Here is a 17,808-nt window from a genome sequence, read left to right on the forward strand (position 1 = left end):
AAGAGCGTGTGTATATGTAACATGAATGTATAGCAGACTTTATTCCCGGTTGTTACCAAGAGTTCAGAGCCTGATTTGCTCAACAGGTTAGGACCTATTTTGTCTCTTTACCCTTGTTTTCATTTGCCCTGTTGCAACAGCAGATTGGTTGAACTGCACAAATCCTTTTGAACTCTTAGAGTTGTGTTCCAGGAGTTGGCAGGCTGGCATGGAGGTACAGTGTTTCCTACATGGCAGATGCTGGTCTCATCTCTCCAATGTGTGGAGAGATGCAATAAATCAGGAAAGAGGCTGTGTACCCAATTCCGGGTGCAGGGTGTGTGGGCGGACTCTCAACAGGAATTCTGATAAATTTTAGAGATTGCTCACCAGCAAGTTCTTTTTACCCCATTTCACTGTTTTCTGACAGGCTTCTTCTTTTTAAATGGCTTGTAGCAACTAGTTCCTACTATCAGATTTTTCTTTTCTTTTTTTTTTAAGCAGAGGACAATAGTAAAAGACAAACAAGACCAGGCCTTACAAAAAATGTGTCTTATCAATGGTCATATGGTGAAATCTTAAATTTTTTAGATAATTTTTAGATAATTCTGCTCGGATTATTTGGGTAAATGCTAGCATCTGCTCCTTGTTGTTTATGCTTTATCAGCCCAGGACACCTATTTTCATATCTCCTCTCTCCCCAACACACATATACTCAGAAGAATGTTTACTGTGAGCCGTTGCTCTTTACTAGAAGGAAAACAGGACAGGAGATTTCTAAGGATTAGGTTACATTCCACAGATGAAAGGTTAGGATTTTACACACAATAATATCCTTCATCCTTTGACCCCTCTGGCTCTTCTGGCTTTAACAGTTCCCTCATGAACCAACCCCTGGACACTGTCAGCGCAGAAGCCACACAGAACTCACATCTCTATCTAGAAAATTTTCGAATAAAGTGTTATCTGCTTGATGTTTCAGTGTCATTTCTCCATTTACCTCTCCTCTGCATCTTACATATTTCTCTCTGATATTTTGATCTATAAGGATTTGCCTTTGATTAAGGGCCCTGCTCCTTAAATGTTCGTTCTCAGTTTCTCCACTTCATCAAAAGATTGGAGGCACCTCTGGTGACCCAACAACCCTGACATTAAATCTGGGTGTCAATTGCAAGCTTTGATTTGACAAGCCTATTCCATTTCTTAATTTCAATGACTTTGTAATACTGAATTATTTCTTTCTGTAGGCATATGATTTTCTTCTCCTCAAACTTCCCTGTGTTGCATAGATTTTTCACAATTAAAGGCACTGGATTGTTTAGAATCTAATCGTGTACACATGTGCCTTTTTTCTTCTGAAAAGACAAGGATAGGGAGCTTCATAAATCAGAATATTGGGCTTAAAATATAATTTATAAGGAATAAATACAGGAAATGTAAATCATGCTTAAGAAAGGCTTACTTTCATCTTACAAGCTGGATTGAAAAATCATGTGGCTACATTTGTAAGTGATGAAAAGACATTCTGAAAATAAAATCTCAGGGTTAAATCTAGAGGCACATTTAGTGGCTATTTGAGCATTCCCATTGTCCCCAAAAGGCGTGTGTGTGTGTATGATCCTAGCGATGAATCTCATGCCTTAGCTCATTTGAAAGGTGAATTCTCATCAGGGCTGACTTCTGTGTCCTTATGAGTTTTTAACATTTTCATAATTTAAAGAAAGCCTAGAGCTGTAATAATCTGATCCAAAAAATATACAGGACTTTAAGCAAAAGGAAGCCTGGAAGACTATTGCTTTACTATCAAAGAAAATCTGAAAGAACTGTTACAGATTCAAATTTCAACTGTGTCCAGATTTCTTAGCACTGTATGATTAAGGAAGAAATCTAGGAATAGTCACTACAGACACTTGTGTTATGTTAGAAGCAAGATGTGAAAATGGTCCAAATGGCTAGTATTGGGATGACATGGCAAGGAAGATACAGCCCAAACCAATAGAAATTCGATGCTAGAGAAGAAATATATGGTTTTAGAACTGACGATTCTATAAAGTCCTATCTAAGGATAGAATCATCTAATTCATCAGTTTAGACACATTTTGAAGCTATTCTTCACTGTAATAGTGAGGTTGTAACATTTGACATCTTTATGTAGAAGACTTAATTTAACCAATATAGTTTTTGTTGACTCCAAGCTGTTGATGTTATGGTAGCCGTGCATTTATCAGTTATAAGATATTTCTTCAATCTCAGTTCTGTTTTTATGGGCTGATCAGTATTCGGCTCTTCCTTTGACAGAAGCTGTCTCCTGGCTTGTGAGGGCGTGTGTTCTCTGGGTCACAACAGGGTGGAGTGTGTGTGTTGATTTACAGATATTTGTAGCTGAAGGCGGGTATTCTGCTATGCTCCATTAGTCTGCATACAAAGGAAAACATTTCGATTGTAAAAAACAAGCTCACTTGAGTTCCTGAGAAGATGTAGCTTCTGCTAGGGGCAAAGGACAATGATACATTTCCCCCATGGCTTTGTTGTTTGTGAATTTGACTTGTGTATCCTGGTGTCTTGTGATTTAAGGAAACCCAGTATACAACATCTAAATTTGTAAAATGAGGGATCCATGAGTCTCTGTTCTTGTTTTTTCTCATGTTAAAGTCACAGCTTTTTATGATAAATTTGCTCAAATCAATGTTCAGTGTGGGATAGGGACTAAAAATATAGGGCTTGACACGTCCCTGGTCATCCAGGGGCTAAGAGTCCTCCCTCCCTTGAAGGCAGACCAGGTTTGATCCCAGATCAGGGAACTAGATCCCACGTGCTACAACTCAAAAAACTGCAGCAACTAAGACCCAGCTCAGCCAATTTAATTAATTAGTTTTTTTGAAGTCTCATAGTGCCAGATTTGACCCAAAACATCAATTCTTCTTGCTAGGAGGCCTTTGTCATAATCTTTAACATCTCTGGGCTAAATTTTCTCAACTGAAAAATGAGAGTAGTAATTATGCTTGTATGTAAGACTCTGATGAAGTAATTCACATCAAGCATATAACAGTATGATAGATTATACATAGATATTTATGTGTGTATGAAAATATATGTATGTAAATGCATATATACATATGTATTTAGGATTTACATAGTGATCAAATATAGAGTGTGCTATTATTACATAGTGCTCATAGCGTTTTATGGAAAATGAGACACTTACAAAATCAATAGATAATGTACACATACAATTTTTAGCAGCAGATTTATCTTACTAATTATGTATTGCAGAGGCCACTATTCATTTTGATCCCCTGCACACACACTTACTTACCATGGAGATGGGTGACCTCGAGGCATCCTGGCTGGGGCAGTGAAGCCACCTGGGCTGATTTAAACTCAGGCAACATGTCACGTTCGTTTTGTCAGAGCCTCCATCAGGCACCACTTTGCCCAGTGAGTGCGTGTCAGAGCTTGGGGCTTCCCCAGAAAGCAGGCTCAGAGAAGATCTGAGTGTTGGGAGTTTGTTGGGTGGTGTCCTCCTCACCAGCTGCTGGGAAAGCGAAAGATACAGGATTCAGGCTGTGATTCAGTCATCACAAGAGGTCAACCAGCTCTGGAGCGGGGCTTAACCTTAGGAGTTAATCCAGACCAGGGGCAGGCTACCTGGGGGCTGGACCTTTACACCTATGGCTTCTTCTTCCCACCCACCCACTAGTCATCGCATCTGGGCCGCTCTCAGATACAGGGTCATGTGACCATGGACCTCTTGACTCTTTTCAGCCCAGGACATCATCCAGAAGGGCTGCAAGTAACTGTCACTCCCACCTGGGGAGTTCTTCAGTATCTAAGTGACATGGCACGGAGTCTCCCATCCATTAGAACCGATCATTGTCAGAAATTGATTTGGCCTAATTTATCTGGTCTCGGCTTTTCTCTTGTTTTTCTCCCTCTATTCTTTCCTTTTCTCCCACCCTTCTATCAACCACTAATTGATGCCCTGCTATGTAATGAGGTCTAGAAATTCAAATATTTTTAAAAAGGGATTCTCTGCCTGTTCCAAAACTTCTGTTCAAATAAAGAGACAAACCAGGCAACAAAATGGGCAGTGATGATGACCTGTGGAGTTGAAAAAATAATCATTCAAAATTCTTCTGTCTCTTGCCCTCCATGTCATTATGTCACTAAAATTCTCAAGCTCTGTTTTCCTCATTTTTAAAATAGGGATATCAATTAAACCTATCCAGAGGACTGTCCCAAATAATAAAGAATGAGAAATTATTCACATTTATGCCCAGCCCATAATTGTCCACTCAATTTTATTGGTGATGTTTTTATTATTGGTAATAATGACTATGTCAGGGGTTCACTGACCCATTTCCATGTAACTTCTTCACCTTTATCTGTTGGGTCAAACAAAAGATACCTCACCTAGGCAAGGAGCTCAGTGATTGAATGACCTGGTGTCTTGGACTCTACCCTTTGAAACATTCTGTACATGAGGGATTCTGTGTCTTAAGAACCTTCCATTACAAAGTATGCAGTTACTACACCTGGTTGGGCTCCTCAGTGTCCATCACAAATGGTCTTGTCTCTTTTTAAACCACATTCCTTCTGATATCTCGTTCTCCCAGATTTTTTCTCCCTCTCTCTAGCCCCTTATTTAGCAATGTGTCCCTGTTGGCCTGTTTTACTGATCTACCCACTTAATGCTATAGGTCCTCAAAGGATCAGCCTTAACATCTCTCCTCTGTTCATCTCCGTTTCTCTTTGATGATGGGTTTATATGTCATCTCTATGATCGTGGCTCCCAAGCTAAACTCCAGATCTGACTTCTCTTTGCAGCTCCAGCTTGTACACCTCCACATCCACTTTACTGGTAAATATCTCATAGGCATAGGCAGTTCAGATTTATTCCACATCCTAACCAGAAGTATTGATTTCTCTCTTCTGACTTGTTAACTCAGTATTCTCCATATCGGTAATTACCCTTTCTTTTATTTTATTGACCAATCCAGAAACACGGGATGATCCTTGGCATCTGTTTCTCTCTTGCCTCAAATACCAAATCTACCACCAAATCCTTTTGATTCTACATTTGAAATATCTCCTCCCTTTGCATCTCCATCATCACCTTCTAGTAGAAGCCACCATCATCTATGGACTCAACAAAAGCTCTAGTCTTCCAACTAGCTTCTCTACCTCCAGATGTCACCTTGACCTTCAACTGGGACATTTTTTTGTAGCCAAAGAGTGAGTTTTTAAATACAAATTGCATCTTGTCACTGCCCTGCTTAAAACTGTATTTTGATTTCCTATCACACTTGGAATAAGTAATGGGATCCTTCTCTTGCCTCCAAGACCAAGAATGATCTTAACTTTGTCTGCTCTTCTGTCCTCATCTCAAGCCATTGGTCTCCACCCTCCTCACAAGGCCACCTTCACTCGCTGGCCTTCTTGCCTTTACTGGAAGTATAGTCTGCGGAGAACATTTGCATATATTTTTTCTTATTCATTCAAACTCTTTCACTGTACTCTTCACCAGTCTTTCTCATCCTTCAGATCTTAGTGTTCCTCCCTCACTAAATTTCAGCTCTGTGAGTAACAGAAACCATTGTATTCACTGCTTGTACCCAGCATCTAGCCTCATGGCTGTGTTAGATTATTGTTTATTAAATGAAGGCTTGACCTTTCTAGATGCAGTGTGAATTTGAATCAGATGTTTTGGCTCTAATCTCTGCTCTGCTAGTATTAGGCATGTGACTTTGGGCAGGTCTCTTCACTTTTCTGGGCCTGGTTTTTTGTTTCTTTTAACCTTCAAAATGGGGATGACACCATCTCTTTTCCCTTTCTCACAAGGCCATTAATCCATCAAAACTTTAATGAAACCTATCAAGTGCTGAGCACTGGAGCCACTCAGTTAAATGAAACTCACATTCTCTTTATAAAGAGCGCAGAATTTGGAAGTGAAGACAGGCATGTGAACAAATTCATGATAATACTATAATATAGTAAGTGTAATGATAGAAACAAGGCATCCCTTTATGAAATCTGTGTTTTGATAATGAAGAAGTATACTGAGTCCAGTACTACACAGAAAGTACAGCGCATGTGCGCTCAGTCGTGTCCAACTGTGTGACCCTGTGGACTGCACCCCGCCAGGCTCCTCTGTCCATGGGGATTCTCCAGGCAAGAATACTGGAGTGGATTGCCATGCCCTCCTCCAGGGGCTCTTCCCGACCCAGGGATCGAACCTGTGTCTCTTGCATTGGCAAGTGGATTCTTTACCACTGGCACCACCTGGATTTCCTACCTAATTTAACTTTCACCTAGAAATCTCAAAGCTACAAAAGTCAATATTCCCATTTTACAGATGAGGAAACTGTGACATAGTAACCTTAAGTAAGCTCCAGTTTATAGCACTAGTAGGTAGAAGCACAGAGTTTCTAACCCAAGCATTCTACTCAAGTTCAGATTGCTTTCCTCCCCCCACCCCACCAAAGAAAATACAACAAAATTAAACTAAGTTATTACCTTATTGCTAGAAGAATGAATTAACTAACGTTTAAATAAAGTATTTTATTGCCAAATATAAGTCACAACAAAAAATTTTACCAAAGAATCTCACTTTTACCTTCAGTTTTTTTTTTCTAGTTTTCTGAGTCTATTTTTATTATCATTTACAATTGCTTTTGGGTCTATTATTGGTTATAACATATCTTTATTTCTACCCACAGTAAGCAAAGTGTTTCCTACAACAATGATTTGAAACTTTTTGAGATCAGATGCCTTGTACGTGGTATTTTGGTCCCAAAACACTGGCCCTCATATGGGGCTATTGGAGAAAACCCAAGTGGGCATTGCTTTGCTTTCTTTCCAAATAATTCTTGAAATGTCTCATTACAACTTAAAGTTCTTTAAAGGGGGCTCAATTTGAGATTAAATATATGAGGTATACATCCTGTAATAATGAAATTATAAAAAAGGGAAATAAGGACAGCTAAGTGACTTGAGCCATCAAGCTCAAGTGGCTGAGAGTAACAGTGAGTGAAGGAGTGTGCAATGCAGGTGTTGGTGTAACTATCAATTGACTGTACTGTGTAAATTGGTTGTATGGTACATTTCACCTGTGCAGAGGGGCCACATTGCTCATCAGAGACTCACCTATAGCAAATCCTCAGTCTTAGGACTGGTTGTCATCATCATCCGTGGCTAATTTGCATTGAAAGCTCATTGGGGAACTTCCTAGTGATCCAGTGGCTAAGCTTCTGCACTCCCAATGCAGGGGGCCCAGGTTCAATCCCTGGTCAGGGAACTAGATCCCACATGCAGCCACAAAGATCAAAGAGGATCCTGAGTGCTGCAGCTGAGATCCAGCACAGTCAAATAAATAAAAATATTTCTTAAAAAAAAAGAAAGATTATTATGTACCAGGCACTGTGCTTTCTTTATATCATCTCATTTAATCTTCATACATATTCCTATAACAGAGGTGCTGTTATCCCACCCATTAGGAAGGTGGGTAAATGAAGACTTAAATCAGGTTAAGTAACTTGCTTAAGGTAGCATGGCATGTAATTGGTGGATATCTGTTTTGCACCCAAGCATCTGACTCCCTGGACATGCCCTTGACCATCATAAAACCATTGGTCCTTGCCATTAGAGTCATCCAGTTCCCCCTTCCCCTGTGCTGCCAGTCTTCAGGGGTGACCTCGCTCATCCTAACACAAGCTGTCTCCCTTCTCCTCTCATTCTGTTCTTTCTACCTTCCTCCTGTTCCAGCTTTGTAATCCTGGGGATGAGAGAAGGGAGAAAATAAAGCTATCATCCATCCATCCATTTCTCAAGTTCCACAATCCTTAGCAACAACACTCGCCTGGACTACCAGGGGGCTGTTGCAAGCCTGTAATTGCAAAGTCAGGGTATTGGCACTACAGACATGGTGAAGCCAGCTAGTTCAAATATACATGAAATTGCAACATGGGCAACATGGGACTGGTGGCCTTAGGGTCTGCCATGCCCTCCAACTTGAGTTCCAATGACAAAGTTCATTTTGACTCTGTCCAAATATTATTTCACTAGTTTATTAAGCAGTATTCTGAATGTTAGCAACGGAAAAATGACAAGATGTACCCGTGCTTTAAGTGCCTTTAAGTAGGGGGAAAGACATCTTCTCTGTAACACCACCAGAAGTTTTACCTGTAAATTCTCAGGGGAGTCTAGGAGATGTTAAGACTTGAGCCAACCCTCAAAGCCCACAGTCAAGAAGGGGATGGGGGGAGGGAAGACATGAGGAAGCAGAACCTGTAGGGAGACAGAGATAAAAGAAACATTGAAGAGAATCTGATTGTACTGCTTATCTTATTCCAGTGTAAGTATAACTTTTAGTGGTATAACTTGTTGACATCAAATTTTGGACTTTAAGCTTGATGACCTTACTTTTACTCCCTCTTGGAGGACAGAAAGGAACACTATGTACATGTGCATTTTTATTGTCTCTTCAACATTGAAGCAATGCCAAACAGTATCAGTCAATTTTTATAGTCTTGCTTTCCTCAAATTTTCGTCACTTATCAAGCAGAGGAATCTGATTTCACTTTTGTTATTGTCTTATTCGTGAGGACCCTTCAGTTAAACCTGACTTGAAATGTTGTGGTTAGGGGCTTTGAGGGCCATCAAGACCCAATGCATGGAAATTTTTCCTGGTAGAACTGAACTGGAATCCTTGTTCTTCTAGTTGTATGCTTTGGCATTTTATCTCCATGAGCTTGTTTCTGCATCCTTAAAATGGAGAAAAGAAGGCTTCCCAGCATGATTTATGGACTCAATGGGGCAATGGATGGGAATGTGCCTGACACATAGTAGGTGCTTTCTCAAAAGTATGTTTTGTGTTGGTTTGCCTCCTTATCTGCCCAAGTCCTGTGGAACCTCCAAAGCTGGGGATGTTTGTCTCTTGGATAAGCATTCTGAGAATCAATTAGTTGAAAGTGAACATCTACATTAGTGGTTCTCAACCAAGGGCAGTTTTGCCCTCTAGCAGACATTTGTCAAAAATCTGAAGATACTTTTGACCAGCACAACTGGGAATAGGTGCTGCTGGCATCTAGGCTAAACTTCCTACAGTGCACGGGACAACCCCACAACGAACGAGGAATTTGTTGTTAATGTTGTTTTGTTGCTCAGTTGTGTCCAACTATTTGCAGCTCCATGGACTGTTTTCCTCCAGATTCTTCTGTCCATGGGATTTCCCAGGCAAGAACACTGGAGTGGGTTGCCATTTCCTCCTCCAGGGAATCTTCCCAACACAGGAATCAAACCCACGTCTCCTGCGCTGCAGCCAGATTTTTTACCATTGAGCCACTGGGAATGCCGAGCCCCATATATCAATAGCTCCCAAATAGACAAGGTCAAGCAAATAAGATCCACTGTACTTGCTTGTCATATTAATGACTTTTGAAATTTGAGATGTACCAAGTCAAATTTTCTTTTCCATTTTACCCCAACATCCTGAGAAAGGATTCCCAGTGTCACCATCAGGATGCCGTTCTTTTGGGTGCTTCCATCATAGTTTTGGAGTGAACTACCCCATTCCCTGTAGGATCTTACATTTCTTTTGGTCTGTTTCCTAGAAATGGCAATGGCAGTCTCTATTCTACTGACTTCATTCAATGCTTAATCAGCACAGCATGGGGCAGAGGGTATCATTTCATCCCCAGTTTACAAGTGAAGAAACTGAAGCCTAGAAAGCTGAGTCATCACAATGGTAACCATGGAGCAAGCAACTGGTAAAGCCAACCCTGACTTTCAACTCCAAATCCAAGACCTCTTTCGTTTTCACCAAAGCTTTCCTAGTAGATTCATGGTTCTTGCTATAGGTTTTTATCATATAGTTGCTTTGTGGTCCAGTTAAGACTGGTGACAGTCCAGTTAAGACTCCACGCTCCCAATGCAGGTCGCCCAGGTTCGATCCCTTGTCAGGGAACTAGATCCCACATGTTGCAACTAACTCCTGGTACAGCCAAATAGATTAAAAAAAAAAAAAAGTAACTTTGAAACTTTTTTAAACATTCTTTTGGCATTGGGTCACTGGTTGGGATGAATTTGTGCAGAGAGACCAGCAAGCCTAGCACCTGCCTCTTCAGGCTCTGTACATGTTGGGTTTACGGCCATGAGTGGAATACCACAGGGAGGGGGAGACTGTCAATACCTCACGTGCTTCCTGGTAATTAATTTTGAAAGATGCCCAGTGCACAGTGGGTTGCCCACCTAGTGACATTCGATTACCTGAGAATCCCCAAAGCAATGCATACAACCGCTGACAGATAAAAGCAAATGCACAAACAGGTCTGGTCTACCTCGCCAAAGCGGAAAAAACCTTGAAGACGATTTATGATATCATAAATCTTCAACCATAGTCTTGGATAAGTTGATAGTATACTTCCTCGCTTGAAAAATCTGCTCTGAGGTACAAGGGAAGTAATTACTGAGTCTTCCCAGTGTCTAAAGCAGAATCCCCAAACAAAATGTTTTAAGGTTTTCTTAAATTAATTTTTGGAGAGGATTTGGTAACTGTGTGTTCTGCCAACAACATACAAGGATTTAACCTTTAATTTACTGTTTGAAAGCTGTCTGTGCCTTCTTAAAGAGCCGAAAAATAGTGCACAGGACACATTTTACCTCTGTTTGAAAAGCACTCTAATTTCTTACCTTTATATTAAAACTTTATATTAATATTTTGGCTGGGAATTGGCATTATTTTCATTTCCTCCTTTGAACATCATCGGCACCTGAATAGATTCAACCAAAAACCTAGATTATCTATAACAATCATCTTATCTTGGGATTAAAGCACAATGGAAAAGAATATATATAACTAAGTCACTTTGCTATATAGCAGAACCTGACACAAGGCTGTAAATCAATTGTACTTCAGTAAATAACAATAAGTTTTTAAAAAATTAAAAGAGAAAAGTCTTTTTTATCCACAACTGGTTTAAAAAATCAACATACAGTCCCTGTCAGTATGGTAAATTACTTACAGTGACCACAGTGCAAATGTCCAGTAACCCTTCTCTTCCTCAACACAGGGAAGCAGGCTTTAATTTACTGCTAATCATTCCAAATGTAGCCAAGTAAGTGACTGGGCTTGGCAGTGGGCTGTGTTCTCAGGTAGAAATGAGAGGGGACTTATTGCCCTTGGAAGGTTTTGTGCACCTTCTTGCCAGGAAGTGAGGCAGTGGGGTGGCTGACCTCAGAGTCCTGTTCACTCTGGTACTAGTGATTCTGTTACCTTTAGGAAATCAGGACCTGGGTTAGGGGTTACCTGAGAAGATAGGTTTGCACTACACATTAGGTTATAAAAATACAAAGAGCCAGTGCAGACTAGTCATCAGCCGCCCTTGGTCTCATTAGCTGATAATCTAGAATAGGTCCCACAGAATGGAGTCTCAGACCCTGGACTCAGTTGAAATCCTGAAGGCAGGGCTGCTGAGTCCCTTCCCACTGCCCGTGGGTGGAACGTGGGGGCTGTTGCTCTTGTTCAGTTGCTCACTCAGGTCCGACTCTTTGCGACCCCGTGGACTGCAGCACACCTGGCTTCCTGTCCTTCACCGTCTCCCGGAGCTCGCTCAAAATCATGTCCACTGAGTCAGTGATGCCATCCAACCATCTCAGCCTCTGTCGTCCCCTTCCTCTCCTGCCTTCAATCTTTCCCAGAATCAGGGTCTTTTCCAATGAGTCAGCTCTTTGCATCAGGTGGCCAAAGTATTGGAGCTTTGGCTTCAGCATCAGTCCTTCCAATGATTATTCAGGGTTGATTTCTTTTAGGATTGACTGGTTCGATCTCCTTGCTGTCCAAGGGACCCTCAAGAGTCTTTTTCAATACCACGAGGGAGAAAAAAATGTAAAAGTCAGCTACTGAAAGTGGCAATTTTTGTGTCAGATATGACCCATCTACATGTTTTGTTTGGATCATAATATGAGTTGGGGGCAAATTTTAAATTAGGAGTTTTCATGAAACTTCTGGATTTTCCATTCTTAGCTTAAAAACAGAAGTAGCAACACTCAGCCTATATTCTAACATAACAAAAATGCATCAGAAGTGCACATCTTAGGGGAGGAAAAGCCAGACTGACCTGTCCACTGTCATCCACCTAGTCCCAGTTGTCCCATAAAGGGTTCCTCTTCACACAGTTCTGTTATCCTGACAACATTTGAGTCCATGATTGGATAAGGAGGTGAACCCAGGTGCATCAAACATACAGAAGTATGCGGTTGGTCTTAAGGTATATTCCACATAATTTGTAAGGTATCATAATTAAAATACCAAAATATGCCAATAATTAACTTTTTGAAAATAAGTTACCATAGGTTCTGATTATTCTTCCTCACCTATCTCCTGATGGGCTTTCTTGAAATGGTGATTAGCAGGACAGGACAGCAGCTCAACTGAGAATCGCAGATAAGCTTAACTCTGACAGTCAAAATTCTCTTGAGTACGTGTGGTACAGATGAGCTCAGCTTGCTCCGCACCCTCTCCCCCTGGATATTGACTTTTATCAATGAGAAACCCAAGGGTGTCTGACTTCAGGCAGGGCTGTATTCAGGAAAGCAAATACTGTTATCTTATCTACCTCCCTCTCTTCCTCTGCTTTCACCACCACCCCCCTTCTTCTTTTCAGCTCTTCTCTCTCTGTTGGCTTAATTCTCCAGCAAATTCTCTCCATATGGTGGCAGAGACAGCTGCTGACAGCAAGTCTAAGCTTGCCCCTTGATCTAAGAAAGACAGAGAGCATCCCTCTTTAGAAACCATAATCATTCTAGTAAATGTTACTGGCCCTGTCTGGGTCACACACCCAGCATTAATTTAAGAACTTTGTTCAGTGCCTCCATTGAGTCAGGCTCTAGCTAGCTGATTTAAACCTTCTTACATAATGGGAGGTGGGAAGGGATCAGAAAATAAAAGGTAAACATAACAAGAAAATGATGCAGTACTTGAAAAGTCCTGCAGGGACTTTTTAACTTAGTGAAAGCCCCACCAGGGCTTCCCAGGTGGCACCAGCGGTAAAGAACCTGTCTGCCGATGCAGGAGACATAAGAGATGCGGGTTCGATCCCTGGCTCAGAAAAATCCCCTGGAGGAGGGCATGGGAACCCACTCCAGTATTCTTGCCTGGAGAATCCCATGGACAGAGGCGCCTGGCGGGCTACTGTCCATAGGGTCACAAAGAGTCAGACACAACAGAAGGGACTAGGCATGCACGCAAAAGCCCGACCAGGTAAGGAGGAACAGCCCTTTCCACCAAAAGCAAAAGATGAGATGTGTTCAATCCCTGGTACAGACATAGACCTATGAGGAAGGAGGGATGAAGCTGTTTCACGGCCCCCCTCAAAGACCCCTCATTCCCCTGTCATTTTCCACTGCAAGGGGAGTGGAAAGGTGATCTCAGCCTAGTGCATCGTGAGGTTATTCCCATGTTCCCACTGCTTGCCTCTAAGTCCTCAGGCACAGTAATCCCTTCCTGACCCTCCGCTTTCCTGCCTGATAATTGGCAGAAGTGTCAGGCTATGTAAAGAATTCCTGGGTGGCAGTTTACGGAGGTAGTTAAAGAGCGCGGCCTCTACATATTTTTGTCTCCTAGACCTGCAGCTTAGTAAATATGTGACCTTTAGCTATGTTTAGTAGCTTTTAATTGATTATAGATAATAATAGTATCTTCCGAGAGTTGTTGAAAATGAGGTAATCCATGTAAAGCCCTTGGAACAGTGTTTAATGTTGCTGTTATTGTGAGGAGGAGTAGAAGGAAGCAGGGGGAAGCATCCTCAGGCAGCCAGAGAACCAGAGTGCCCAGGTAGTACCCACATGGCATCGTCATGGAGGGTCCAGTTTGCCAAGGGCAAATGTTTGTCATTTGATCCTCACAGTCACCTCCTGAAACAGGGTCATTTTTAGCCCTGTTGTAGAGCTGAGGCAGTTAAGACTCACATGTGCTTTCCGGAGCCTTTATCTGCACCATTTAGCTCATAATCCCATACTTTTGTGTTTATGCTTCTCTCCTTGTATTGTACCGTTATTCCAGAAATTGTGACTTTGGAGTCATGGTGAGGTTGAAGAAACATGGGTTCAGGCTGTAGTACCCGGTGGTGTGCCCAGCCCGTCACTCTGTTACTTTGGCCAAGCCAGGGCTGGGGTAGAGCCAGGGGCATCCGCCTGGTGTGTCACCTTTACCAGGATCAGATTTGGAGCTAGCCCCATGCACAAATGGCTGTTTGTTTGGGGAGCTGTTCAGTGACCTCTACTTCTGCAGGAAAAGAGGCCCTGTCATTCACTCTTCGGGAAAAGTGGCATTCCCTGCTCACTTGTAGGTGCATCAAGACTTTCCAGTGGGGTCGGAGCGGAAGCCGCATCCTCTGCCCCCTCCTGCTTACCCTGAAATTCCCATCAGGCCTTGCAGCATGCAGTCATTCGTCTTTGAAAGCTGTGCCAGTAGTTCTCTGAGCAGAAGGTAGGGGTCGCCTAAACCAGAGACCAGACCAGACACGTGTCTAGACGTAAGTCTCCTCCCATTTCCTGTGTGGTTTTAGTCAAGTACTTTCCCTGAGCCTCATTTCCTCTTGGGAAACACAGTGAACCCTTTGCCATACTCAGAATTCTCAGAGATTCCTTCCAACTTAAAACAGACTGAATAATGGTCATTTAGAGACACAGGTCCTAAGCCCTGAAATCTATGAATGTTACCTTATTAGGAAAAGAGACTCTTTGTAGATGGGATTATGTTAAGGATCTTCCCAGGAGGAGCTTTTTCCAGGATTATTTAAGTGGGCCCTAAAGTAAATCACAGGCTTCCCTGGTGGCTCAGATGGTAAAGAATCTGTCTGCAATGTGGGAGATCCAGGTTCAATCCCTGGGTCAGAAAGATCACCTGGAGAAGGGAATGGCAACCCACTCCAGTATTCTTACCTGGGAAACGCCATGGACAGGGGAGCCTGGCAGGCTACAGTCTATGGGGTCGCAAAGAGCTGGACATGACTGAGCGACTAACACATACATACAAAGCAGATCACAGGCCTCTTTTTAAGAAAGAGGCAGGATGAGATTATACACACAGAAGAGGAAAAGGTAATGTGAAGATGGAGGCAGAGATTAGAACAATGTGGCCACAAGCAAAAGGACCCTGACTGCCAGCAGAAGCTAGAAGCATCAAAGAAGGAATCCTCCCCTACAGCTTCTAAAGGGGAATGTGGTCCTGCTAACATCTTGATTTCAGCCCAGTGACACCAAAGTTGAACTCTGGTTTCTAAACTATGAGGAGTGAATTTCTATTGTTTGGAACCCTGTATTTGTGATGTGTTAGGGCAACTATGGGAAACTAGGACACCACTCCCCAAGTCTATTGTCAATTTCCCGTTCTTGCTCCCCATCTGCTCAGCAAAGCTTGTAGTCTCACTTGGTGCTTGTTCAAAAGCTGAAAAGGCATTTGTCTTTTGTTAAGCCTATAGGAGGGCTTCCCTGGTGGCTCAGATAGTAAAGAATCTGCCTGCAATGCAGGAGACCCAGGTTCGGTCCCTGGGTCGGGATTCCCTGGAGAAGAGAATGGCTACCCACTCCAGTATTCTTGCATGGAGAAATCCACGGACAGAGGAGCCTGGTGGGCTACAGTCCATGGGGTCACAAAGAGTCAGACATGACTGAGCCACTAACACTTTCACGTTCAAGCCTGTAGGAAGGTGAAGTGGTCATTTATTCCCAAGTTCTCTATGCCTTTCAACTTGGCAGGTGTTTCTATGTTCGGCCCCAATAAAATGCCACCCCGTCCCTCTATTACATTCAGTTTCTCATTGTTGATGTCCAACAATGACTCTTGCAGCAGAAAAGGCACTAGTTTAACAACCTTGAGTTCATCAGTATGTGAGTAAAGAAGACCACATGCATTTAGTGACTCTGAGTACATCGTTCGATAAATACATCTCGGTCATTACTATGTATGTTACTATGCTGCACGTGGGCAGCAGTGGGGCACGTGTGACAGTGGAGAGCCTGACGAGAAAGATTTTTATTCTTATTCTTGTGGAGCTGGCATTGTGTTAGCCCACACACATTACAGCTTCTGTGTAATGCTTGCACTTCAGTTGGGTCAAAATTCTGATTTTCCAAGATTGCTAGCAGAGCAGCAGACCCACGTTTCTGCTGGGTGAACTTCCTCTCGGAGTGTTCCCTGGCTGGAACTTCTGCGAGGGGTTCTGGGAAACAGTTTTAGCACCCAAGACCACTGTTAGGGTTCAGCAGTACAGACCTTGGCTCATAAGAGGTCCCTCTGATTTCTCTAAACTCCACTAGAATGTGTGTGAGCTCACCTGACCCCAGTCACCTTAGTGCTTTGGGATTGAGGAGAGTATTGAACGAATGAAAACACTGTGGGCAGGAAAGAATATTTTAACTGTCCTCGTTTGTTGAATTCTATACTTTTCATCACTTCTCTAAATCCCAAGTGCTCTCACAAAAAAAATATTAATAAAATAGCACTGATACTACCATGATTTCCTCCCTCTAGGACATTCTTTCTGGGATCAGTGACTCAATTTCCTACCCTGAAAGGGCACCCCCAGCCATTGCTGACTCAGGTTGAAGCCTGAGTTCATCTCTGATGTCTGCTGTTCTTTCACACCCCACTTGTAGATATAGTAATTCAAAATTCTACTTCTTTTTAAAAGTAATTTTTAAATCATTTTTAAAAGTCTTTGTTGAATTCATTACAATATTGCTTCTGTCTTAATGTTTTGATTTTTCTGGTCACGAAGCTTGTGAGATCTTAGCTCCCCAACCAGGGATTAAATCTGCACCCCTTGCATCAGGAGGTAAAGTCTTAACTGCTGGGCCACTGAGGAAGTCCCTAGAATTCTACTACTTCTTACTATGCCCTTACCTCCACCCTAGAGTAAGGCATCCCCACTTCCTGTTTTGACTGCCCTGGTGATGTGCTGGCTCTTGCCGTTGCTCCTCACTTACTCCCCACTCCCAGTTCATTGCCCACATAGTGACCCGAGGGAATCTTTGCATATATGAGATTATGCCCAGTTCATCCCTTACTCAAAACTGTCCCCATTGAGAATAAAACCAGGAGACCTCACCAAAGCCCGGAAAGCCCTGTGTGATCTGGCCCCTGCCTTCCCTTTTGGACCTCTTTTCCTAGGTTCACTTCTCTTGCCTTCCCTGCCCTGGCGCCAACCTTCCTGACATTCCTCAGTTTGCCTTGACACTTCTGTATGTTCCAGGATCACCTCTTGAGAGAGACCCCTTTCTTACCACCTTAACTGCAATAGCACCATCCTTCCAGTAGGGGGCCCTGTCTACCCTCATATATTGGTTTATGTGCGTTGTCTTCCTCCCATAGGAGTGGTAAGCTCCACTAAGTCAGAAGATAACATTTCTTCCCTACAGCTCCAATACCCAGAGTAGGGTCAGGCATATGATGGTGCTCAGTAACTACTTCATAAAGGAAAGAAGTAAAAGGCATGAGAATGATCAATATGAAGGCCCGTCTCTTCCAACTCCAATCTATGAGTCTGTGAAAGGCTCAACAGCCTGGATCACCAGAATGCCGTTTGGAACCAGTTGGAGTATAAGAAAATTTAGGTGATGCTTCCTTTTTGAAATTGGGTTGACTTTTCTCTCCCTCCCCCGCCCCCTTTAAAAATATATATTTATTTATTTATTTGGATGTGACAGGTCTTAGTTGTGGCATATGGGGTCTAAGTTCCCTGCCTGACCTAGGATCAAACCCAGGCCCCGTGCATTGAGAACGCAGAGTCTTAGCCACTAGACCACCAAGGAGGTCCTCAGAAGACTTCT

General features: G+C 42.5%; 1 protein-coding gene across 3 annotated transcripts in view; it reads left to right on the forward strand.

Moving 5' to 3' along the window:
* Window positions 1-17,808, forward strand: part of SAMD12 (sterile alpha motif domain containing 12) — a 430,213-nt gene that overhangs the window by 218,804 nt on the left and 193,601 nt on the right. The gene's annotated exons all lie outside the window — the stretch shown is intronic.

Source organism: Cervus canadensis, chromosome 12 (assembly GCF_019320065.1).
Source record: "Cervus canadensis isolate Bull #8, Minnesota chromosome 12, ASM1932006v1, whole genome shotgun sequence".
In the NCBI taxonomy this organism is placed as follows: domain Eukaryota; kingdom Metazoa; phylum Chordata; class Mammalia; order Artiodactyla; family Cervidae; genus Cervus; species Cervus canadensis.